This window comes from Grampus griseus (assembly GCF_964374135.1).
Source record: "Grampus griseus genome assembly, chromosome: 14".
Lineage (NCBI taxonomy): Eukaryota > Metazoa > Chordata > Mammalia > Artiodactyla > Delphinidae > Grampus > Grampus griseus.
Window position 1 is genome coordinate 31,969,334 of NC_139008.1, and position 9,590 is coordinate 31,978,923.

Below are 9,590 nucleotides of genomic sequence, written 5' to 3' on the forward strand. Positions count from 1 at the left end.
AACTACTGAGCCTGTGCTCTAGAGCCCGCGAGCCACAACTACTAGCCCGCATGCCACAACTACGGAAGGCTGCACGCCTAGAGCCCGTGCTCCACAACAAGAGAAGCCACCGCAATGAGAAGCCCGTGCGCCGCAACGAAGAGTAGCACCACCTGCCCCCGCACTGCTCACCGCAACTAGAGAAAGCCCACGTGCAGCAACGCAGCCAAAAATAAATAAATTTAAAAAAAAAATCCAGGGTTTGTGGAAAGCGGACACTTGGTTGACTGATGTTTCAAATACATTTCCCACAGAAAAGGTCTTCATGAAAACGAATCTTGGGGGTCCCTGGGAGTTTGCAGACATGAAGTACACGCAAGTACTCATTCTCCTGCTGAATTCACAGGCAGTGGAGGGAAGAGCCTTGCCTGGAAGGTACCAGATGACATGCCAGCTCCCGGGCCTCTCCTTACCTGCATTCACCAGGGTTCCAGTCCCAGACCGGTTGTTACTTCCCAGCTGTGTGACCTTGAGCTTGTCACTGGCTCTCTCTGAGCCTCAGCTTTCTAAGTGGGGATGATGATTTCTCCTCGCTGGGTGTTGAGAGGATTAAATGTGGTAGCTTGTGCATACAGCTTGGGAAATCAGTGTTCGCATCACGTGAGGTCCCACCCTCTTTATGAGGACCACCGAACCAAAGCTACTTTCACTGAAATATCCTCCACTCTCCTCTGTAACCGCAGGCAGGTGACAGCCCTCCCCCCATGCCACGGTCCTATGTGTGACCGAGGGCCTGACGTCTGCCACGCTGGGTCCTGAGTGGGGTGCCCGTGACTCTAGGCTGCTTCAGTCCGTCCTCAAGTCTGTGATACAGCACAGCAAGCTGAGCTGGGCAAGCCTATTGAACAAATGTGACCTTTGGGATCTGGAGTCCTTAGAGGTTACAGTGGAAACCACTCACCCAGCACTGCCGCTCACAGGCCCCGGGATCCTTGGGGGCTCCCCCTCCTCTCTGACCCTCCTTTCCCTGCCCATAAAAAGGGGTGGTACTGCAAGATGTGTCTGCTCAGTGAGGAGGTTAGACGGTTGAGTTTCACCCTGATTTCCCAGGTCCCTCCCCTAGTTCGGCCACTGGGTTCACACCCTGGGTCCCAGGATCCCAGGATCCTCGCCATTAAGGACCTCAGAGTTACATGATTACATGTGATCCCATGAGACAGGTCCTGTGAAAGAGCATTATACATGTAGAGCGCCCTACAAGTGTCAGGAATGACTATTAACCTAGCCTGGGGGTGACCAGCTGGGACACCTGGCCATGGTCTGGAGCCGGTTTGGGTTGTCATGACCAGGGGAGGAGGGAGGTGCTGGCATCAATTGAGTGGAAGCCAGAGATGCTGCTAAACATCTAATAGTGCACAGGCCAGGCCCCAACGAAGAGTTATCTGGCCCAAAAAGTCAACAGTGCCACGGCTGAGAAACCCTGCTCTAGTATAACTCCTCTAGTTTGACAAGACCGACCTTGGGCAAGTTTTAACCGCTCTGAGTCGAAGTTTCTTCATCTGTAAAATGGGGGTAAGAATAATAGTACTTAGTCCTATAGGATTGTGGTGAGGTTTAAAAGAGAGAACCTATGTAAAGAGTCCTACTGTACAAACACAGCCAGAAAAATAGGACTGGGGGGACACCCCCTCCCCATCTCTCGAGTTTAGTTCTCACTCTTCCCCACATGGCTGCCTTCTCCCTGGAACATCCAGGTGTGGGTTGTCATGGAAACCTTTCAGGGATGGTGCATTCAAGAGCTCCTATGATTTATTTTTCTCCCCAAAATAACCCATCCTGTCAGTCAAATAACACTTAGGCGAAGTGGTTAGGCAAGTGAGATTGTTTTAGCATCGTTAACTGTTGAGCAAGGCGGCTGCTTGGGGGAGTTTCCATCCCCCACTGAGACAGGCAGTTAGTAGAAATGCAACAGTGAACAATTAATAATAGTGATGGCGATGATGCTGATGGCGGTGGTGATGCAAGTGATAATGATGATGACCACCAGCTCTTGCATCTCTCCTGAACCAGGTCATGTGCCGCGTGTTTTATATGCATTATCAAGTACAGCCTTTTACAGACACAAATGCCGAGGCTTGGAGAAGTGAGTTTTAGGGCTGGCTTGAGCCCAGTTCAGACACCTGGTGCCATGCTCTAACCACCAGGCTTTATTGCCTTTCAGGAGCCTTCAGTGGAAGAGGGTGTATGGGGAAAGCTCAGTTCCTTTTGTCCCTGGCCCCAGCATCCAAACCATTAGCTCCAGGCTCTCTTCTTGGTAAGCTGGAAGCTGGAAACTCCACAATTGCCCATGCAACCCATTTGTGAGCTTAACTCCTTGATCCAGACGTTGCTGCCCCCAAAGAAACGGTCCTGTATGGCTCCAGTGTGCACTGCTTCCTAAAGCCTAAGGCAGGTGTCTCATTCCTCGCATATCAAACCCTTGGATCTATCCCAGCAAAATAGCATAGCAAACTCTCTGATCCACAGGGCTCCTGCTTGCCTCCAGACAAACAGTCCCCACCCTGGGCAGGGGGTAATTGTAAGAATGCTGACTACAGAGCCAGGCAGACCCGGGCTTAGATCCCACCCTTGTTACTTCCGAGTCCTGGGACCTCGGACAGCCTACGTGTGCTCTTTGAGCCTCAGCTTACCCACCTCTAAAATGGGTTCAGGGTTGATGTACTGATAAAGGAGAGCAGTAGTAAGTACTTAATAAACGTGGGTTTGATCTGAATTAGGGTGTGGGGCTAACTAGGCCCTGGCGGCTCTCAGAACTAATGTGCCATCGGATAATGTAGCGCAGGTTGGGTAGAGAGTCCCTCGTGACTCCCAGGGTCCACTTGGGAGCGGAGTGGCCAAGCGGACAGATGACTATGCCCTAGATTCCTCGCTGCAGTTCCCGCTGTCGATTCATGAGGCTGAGGCGCCACCTCGCGGCGAGAGTCCTCCGGGGAGCCGGCCTGGAGGTGAGGTGGGAGGAGAAAAGGACCTGCAGGCTCTAAGAAGTAGTTCCAGCCCCCGTCTTCACCTCCGGTTGGGGCAGAGCAAGGAGGACGAAGAGCTCTGGTTCCCTTGCGGTTCATTCATTCGTTCATTCCTCCGTTCCTTTCTCTGTACTGCCGGCTCCTCTGTCTTCAGGACCCGCCCCATCACCTCCCCCATCGTTAACGCTCTACTAGATGGCTTTACTTTTCTTCGTAGCGCTTATCAACCCCGTGGACGTTATAATTCTCAAAGCATTAAAAGGTAATTCTCTTCAAATTGATAGCAAGCACGCTGCAGAACCTTGTTTAATTCACTAAAGAGGGACTAAGCAGGATGAGCTGGTTCAAAAGAGGATACGAAAACCAGAGATTTTCAGAGTAAGTTGGGAAAATGGTGAGATGAAGTTGCCATTTTAGACATAAATTTGGTTAATGTCCTATAGAGCAAAGGCACTGAACCCCTTGTGAGAGAGCTTGGGACAGAGGCACCCAGTTAAGCCAAACCCAGATTCCTGACCATAGAAACTGTAGGAGGATAAATGTTTGTCTTTTAAGCCTCTAAGTGTTGGGGGTATTTTGTTATGCAGTGAATAGGTAACTAATACAACCTCTGTGCTCTCTGCAGAGGGCCTCGCTTATATTAGAGTTCTCCAGCCACTGGGCAGAGGCTCAGAGGTCTGAGTCACTCCCCCTGTGGTGGCTGGATTTACGCCCACCTTCAGTTTGCTGCCATGTCCGTGAGGGCTCTCCTTGAAAAAGTAATGGGCTAGAAATGTGGATAAAATCTATGGCGCGACTCCAGCCTTTAGCGCAGACGGCGGCCATGCTCTCCTGGGCTTGGATATGCCAAGTTCCCAAACAGGAAAACCGGACAACGTGGAGCTTTATTAAATGGCCCCGAGTCCTCTCCTTCTGTGTCACTGTCATCTGGGTCTCAGCTGGAGGAGGACGGAGCACAGGGACTTGCAGCCCCAGAGCCACCTGAGGCATGATTTGGCCTCCACACGGGTAACTGTTTCTCTAAGTCTTTCTAGAGCCTTTGGGTCAAAATTGATTTTATTTTCCGAGATTGGCTACTGAGCCACATTCCAAAAGCATGGTTTGACCCATTTGCATTCAAATGTGTCTCTTGGTGGAGGTAGCATTTGCGGGGGTGTGTGTGTGTGTGTGTGTGTGCACGCACGCGTGGGTGCACGTGTGTGAGTTTATATCTTTATTTGCAGTAAAAAAGAAAAACACAAAAATACCCCACGCTGGTTGTAAAAACAAAGTACAGTTGACCCTTGAACAATGTGGGAATTAATCCAAGTATAATTAATTTCTAGTCGGCACTCGGTATCCGCGGTCCTGCCGCATCCACGGATTCAACCAACCATGGACTGTGAGGTTCTGTAGTATTTACTATAGAAAAATATCCGAGAATAAGTGGACCCAGGCAGTTCATACCTGTGCTGTTCAAAGGTCAGGTGTAGGTGTACACAGTACAAAAGGCAAAGTCTCTTATCAACTCCTTCCTCAATCCCACGCCCCAGGATTAACCCAAGCCCGTGGTGCAGTGTGTAACTTTCCACGTAGAAACACATACCTTAGAGTTGCCATTTATAAGCAGTGCCGTGGTGGGCAGATTACTTGGAGAGGTGGATGGCCTGTGGGTGTGTTCAGACTCTAGGTCCAGACTGCCTGGGTTCAATTTCTGACTCCATCGCTTACCACCTATGTGACCTTGGGAGGGTTACCTGGCCTGCCCCCATGCCTTAGTTTACCCAGCCATAAAGTGGGGTTGATACTACCTGCCTCACGTGCATGCCGGGGGATTTACTGAGCTAACACCTCCAAAGTGTTCAGAACAGTTGGCTTTTACTACCTTGATACTCCAGGGCTCCCACAGCAGCATCGTACTCAGGCCTGGTTTTGAAGCAAGGCTTTCTTCTCCCCTGAGGTCATCATCTTTCTAGGTGGTTCCTCACTGCCCAGGTGCTTAGGGGAGGATGTTGATGTGCTGTGATCCTTCTTCAAGTTCCCTCCTATGCTTAACTCTCCCAGTGGCTTGAGCCTTGGAAGTGATGGGGAAGCAGGTTTAATGAATTGAGTTCTAGTTAATTAAGGTTTTACTACATACGGCAGCTTAAGAATAAAGTTAGATTTTAATCATTACAACTCTGCTGCTTAAAATCACCTAGTGTTTCCCATGGGAAACCAATTCAAGACCCATTTTGACCAGGCATTTATCAATCAGTAGAGACTGGTGTTTCTACTCATTTATTTGTCCACTGCACTGCATTTAGCTTTATTTCCCACAGGTTTAATCACCAATGGTGGTACTGTTTCTTCCTCTGATTCTTATGCTCTTTCCAATCATCCCATCGATTTTTTTCCTATCAGCACAGAACTCACATTCACTGGATGCCAGATTGTTCTGACGAGAACAGTGTCCATGTGGGGACAGAGGTCAGGGCTGCCCCCAAGCGTCCAGGGCATCTTCCATCACCCAAGCCCACAGGTTTTTTTTTTTTTTTTGGTCTGTGGGGCTGACCCTGCCCCTTTGTGGTTTTATTTTTATTTATTTTTTAAATATTTATTTATTTATTTTGGCTGCGCTGGGTCTTAAGTTGCAGCATGAGGGATCTTTTAGTTGCGGCATGCGTGCGGGATCTAGTTCCCTGACCAGGGATTGAACTCGGGCCTCTGCATTGAAAGCATGGAGTCTTACCCACTGGACCACCAGGGAATTCCCTGTGGTTTTAACAGAGGGTTAAAATGCACAAAACCATCAGGTTGATTTCTCAGTCTGTTGGTAGAGAGACTGTAACATCACTGAATAGTTCATGGATTTCAGAACCACCAGCTAGCTGCCCCAGTGTTGTGGAGAAAAACCACTCAGCAGTGTTGGGTCACCAAGTCCTGGCTGACACCTGCTTTGGGGCACGGGGCTGCCACCCTGGGTGGGGAACGGCACAGTCTGGGAGGTGTCCTGGGTTCTAGCTGGGACCAAGGGTGAACCCCTGCCTTCTTCCACTGTCTGCAGTGTGACCACCTGCTCAGCACCTCAGCCCGTGCACTGGCCGAGGTGGGTTCGACCTTGCAGTCACATTCCCGAGATCTAATACCACACTTGCATAGCTTTCTAGAAGACTGCAGGGCAGGGAGCATAGCACGCACAGTGTCGTCATCCCATCGGGAGGACCAGCGCCCAGGTACCCAGTACGGCTGCTGCAGCCCAGAGCCCAGAGGCCTACAGGTCACCTTGATGCAGAGACACAGCAAGCTGGGGCTTCTACCAGGATGCTTTACACCAGAGTCACGGAGGGCCAGGGTCTGCCTGCCGACTTAGGGTCAGCCCCATGCACTAGTTTTCACCTCGGATGGGGCAGACACGACATCCCACTTCCAGCTCCACCCTGTATGAGATACCTGGACCCTGAGATCGCTTCCCCAGGCAGTGGTCTCCCCCACCAGTGGTGTTGAGGGTGACTTGCCTATTCCTCTGAGAGCCACTCAGGTCCTCCAAAGTGACCTTTGTGTGTAACACGGAGCCTGGAACTTAAGGCAGGCCTGTTCAGTATGACTTTTCAAATTTGCTCTCTGCCCAGCTATTGTGGCAGGATAGGTAACACACAGGATCTGGTTTTTTTTGTTTTGTTTTGTTTTCTTTTCTGGCTGTACACTGTGGCTTGTGAGATCTTAGTTCCCCGACCAGCAATTGAACCCGGGCCACAGTAGTGAAAGCACCGAGTCTTAACCACTGGACTGCCTGGGAATTCCCAGGATCCGTTTTATGTACACAGAGAGGTAGAGATGGCTCTCAGTGACTCCTCTAGCAGGCGATGATGACAGACAACCAGACCTTTAAATCACCCAGGCCACGGTGTACAAACTGAAGATGCTCCCAAACCAAACAACTCTACGTTAGGACAATACCTGCAATCTACTGAAAACTTCCCCGGCGCATCTTACTCAGATTATCTAGTATCATCTTCACAATAACTCCATGAAGAGGGGGAGACTTACCATTTTACAGATGCGGAAGCTGAGGCTCAGAGAGACTAGGTCGTTTGTCCAAGGTCATCTGGCTGGTCTGTAGCAGATCCAGGATCAAACCCAGGTCTGCCCAACCCCAAAGTTTGTGCCCTTAACCAGGGATGACACATTACAGTCTTGCTCTTCACAATGTGGTCCCTGCACCAGCATCATCTGGGAGCCTGGTAAATTGCAGCATCGAGCCCCACCCGGGACTGAGTCAGCATCTGCGTCTGTCAAAACCCTGGGTAAGGGGCTTCCCTGGTGGCGCAGTGGTTAAGAATCTGCCTGTCAATGCAGGGGACACGGGTTCGAGCCCTGGTCCGGGAAGATCCCACACGCCGCAGAACAACTAAGCCCGTGCGCCACAACTACTGAGCCTGCGCTCTAGAGTCTGCGAGCCACAGCTACTGAAGCCTGCGCGCCTAGAGTCCATGCTCTGCGACAACAGAAGCCACCGTGATGAGAAGCCCATGCACCTCAATGAAGAGTAGCCCCCCGCTCGCCGCAACTAGAGAAAGCCCGCACGCAGCAACGAAGACCCAATGCGGCCAAAAATAAATAAATTAATTTAAAAAAAAAACAAACCACTGGGTGATTCACGTGCATAGAATCTGAGAAGTGCTGGGCCCACAGCGTTACTATTTGTTGGTTTTACCAAATCTTTCCCGTGTAGGCTTGAACCACCAAGTCAAGTCCCCTCCCTGGGCCATATATCCTCTGAAAATGTTAGAATATGTAAAAAAAAAAATTTGAGTCCAATGGCCTGGGTTAATTCTCTAGCAGAACACCTTGATGGTTTGATGATTCTGAAATAGTACTGCCAAACAAGCGCTTACAGAAGCTCGAGCAAAGCCTTAAAACACGGCGATAAGGGTGCATTTCCACTCTGAGAAGTGAAAATCTGATGATGCCTTGAATTATAGTGAATCAAGATTAATTCCAGGCTCCACTTAGAGGAAGCTTTCAGGCCAAGTGGTTTGGACATTAAAGCACTTGCCCTAACGCGCCAGGTGAAAGGCGTGACAAACTCTATTGCTTGGTGTCAATTACATTTATAGGCCTGTCCCCAGGAGCACGAGGAAAATGTCACCGGTAATGCTGATACATCACCAGCTGGGGCTCTGTCTGGGGGGGGGTTCTATTTCGAAGACTTGTTATTAATAAATCCCATCGTGATCTGCACGATTATGGCGAGTCTATCGGGGATTATGCCTGATTATGGCGAGTCTATCAGGGATTTTTTTGTGTGTGTAGGAACCTTGGAAAGTGGGAGTAGCTCAAATGCTATGCCTCTCAAACCACTGTGTTCACAAATCACCCGGCGTCTTGTCAGAATGCAGATCTGACTCCGGCCTGGGCTCGTGTTGCTGCTACATGTTTAACAAGCTCCCAGGTGATGCCACTGGCGCCGGTGCGGCCGGTCCAGGCACCGCACTGTGGGGATGTGGGAAGAGCACAGGCCGGGCTGGGAGCCCGACTCTGCCACTTGGCAGCTGTGTGATGGTGCGCAAACTGCTTAACCTCTCTGCACTTCAGATTTCTCACATTTATCTATCTATTTTGGCCACACCACGTGGCATGCAGGATATTAGTTTCCTGACCAGGGATCGAACCCATGCCCCCTGCAATGGAAGCATGGAGTCTTAACCGTTGCACCACTAGGGAAGTCCCAGATTTCTCACATTTAAAATGGGGATACTTCCTCCTCTCGGGATCTTTGTAAGATTTAGAGATGATGTGTGTAGACTTCCTTCCACTCCCAGAGGGAAGGGCTGGGACTCATTCTCCTGCACTGCTTTCATGGCAGGTACGGCGGAGGCCCACTTTTCTTTCCTAAAGTAGCTAATTCTCTTCTTCCAGGTCACGGTTTCTCCACCTTGGCACCACTGACATTTTGGGTTGGAGCATTCTTTGTTGGGGGGGCTCCCGTGCAGGACAGGATGTTTAGCAGCTTCCTTGGCCAGTGGCGCCCATCTCCTCGAATGGTGACCACCCAAAATGTTTCCAAACTTTGCCAAATGCCTCTGGAAGCAAAACTGCCCACAACTGAAAACCACCATCCTAAGCAGTAATTCCTACTAACGATTCATTCAACAATATGTGCCGAGGGCTCCCCTGGTGGCACAGTGGATGAGAGTCCACCTGCTGATGCAGGGGACACAGGTTCGTGCCCCGGTCCGGGAAGATCCCACATGCCGTGGAGCGGCTGGGCCCGTGAGCCATGGCCGCTGAGCCTGTGTGTCCGGAGCCTGTGCTCTGCAACGGGAGAGGCCACAACGGTGAGAGGCCCGCCTACCGCAAAAAAAAAAAAAAAAAACCAACAACATGTGCCGAGTACCTACTTCGGGCCAGGACCATGTGCCGGGAATACACTGGTATATGAGACAAACAGGGTCCCTGACCTCATGGAGCTTTTTCCCTTTTGGAGCCTTAGTCTTCTCAACTGTTCAGTGGGTCTAACCAGGCTGCTGACTTCCTAGAGTTGTTGGGAAAATGAAATGAACTGAGACCTGCAAAAGCCTAGCCCACGGTGTCAGGATAAGCCAATGACCGGGGTGGGGGGTATGA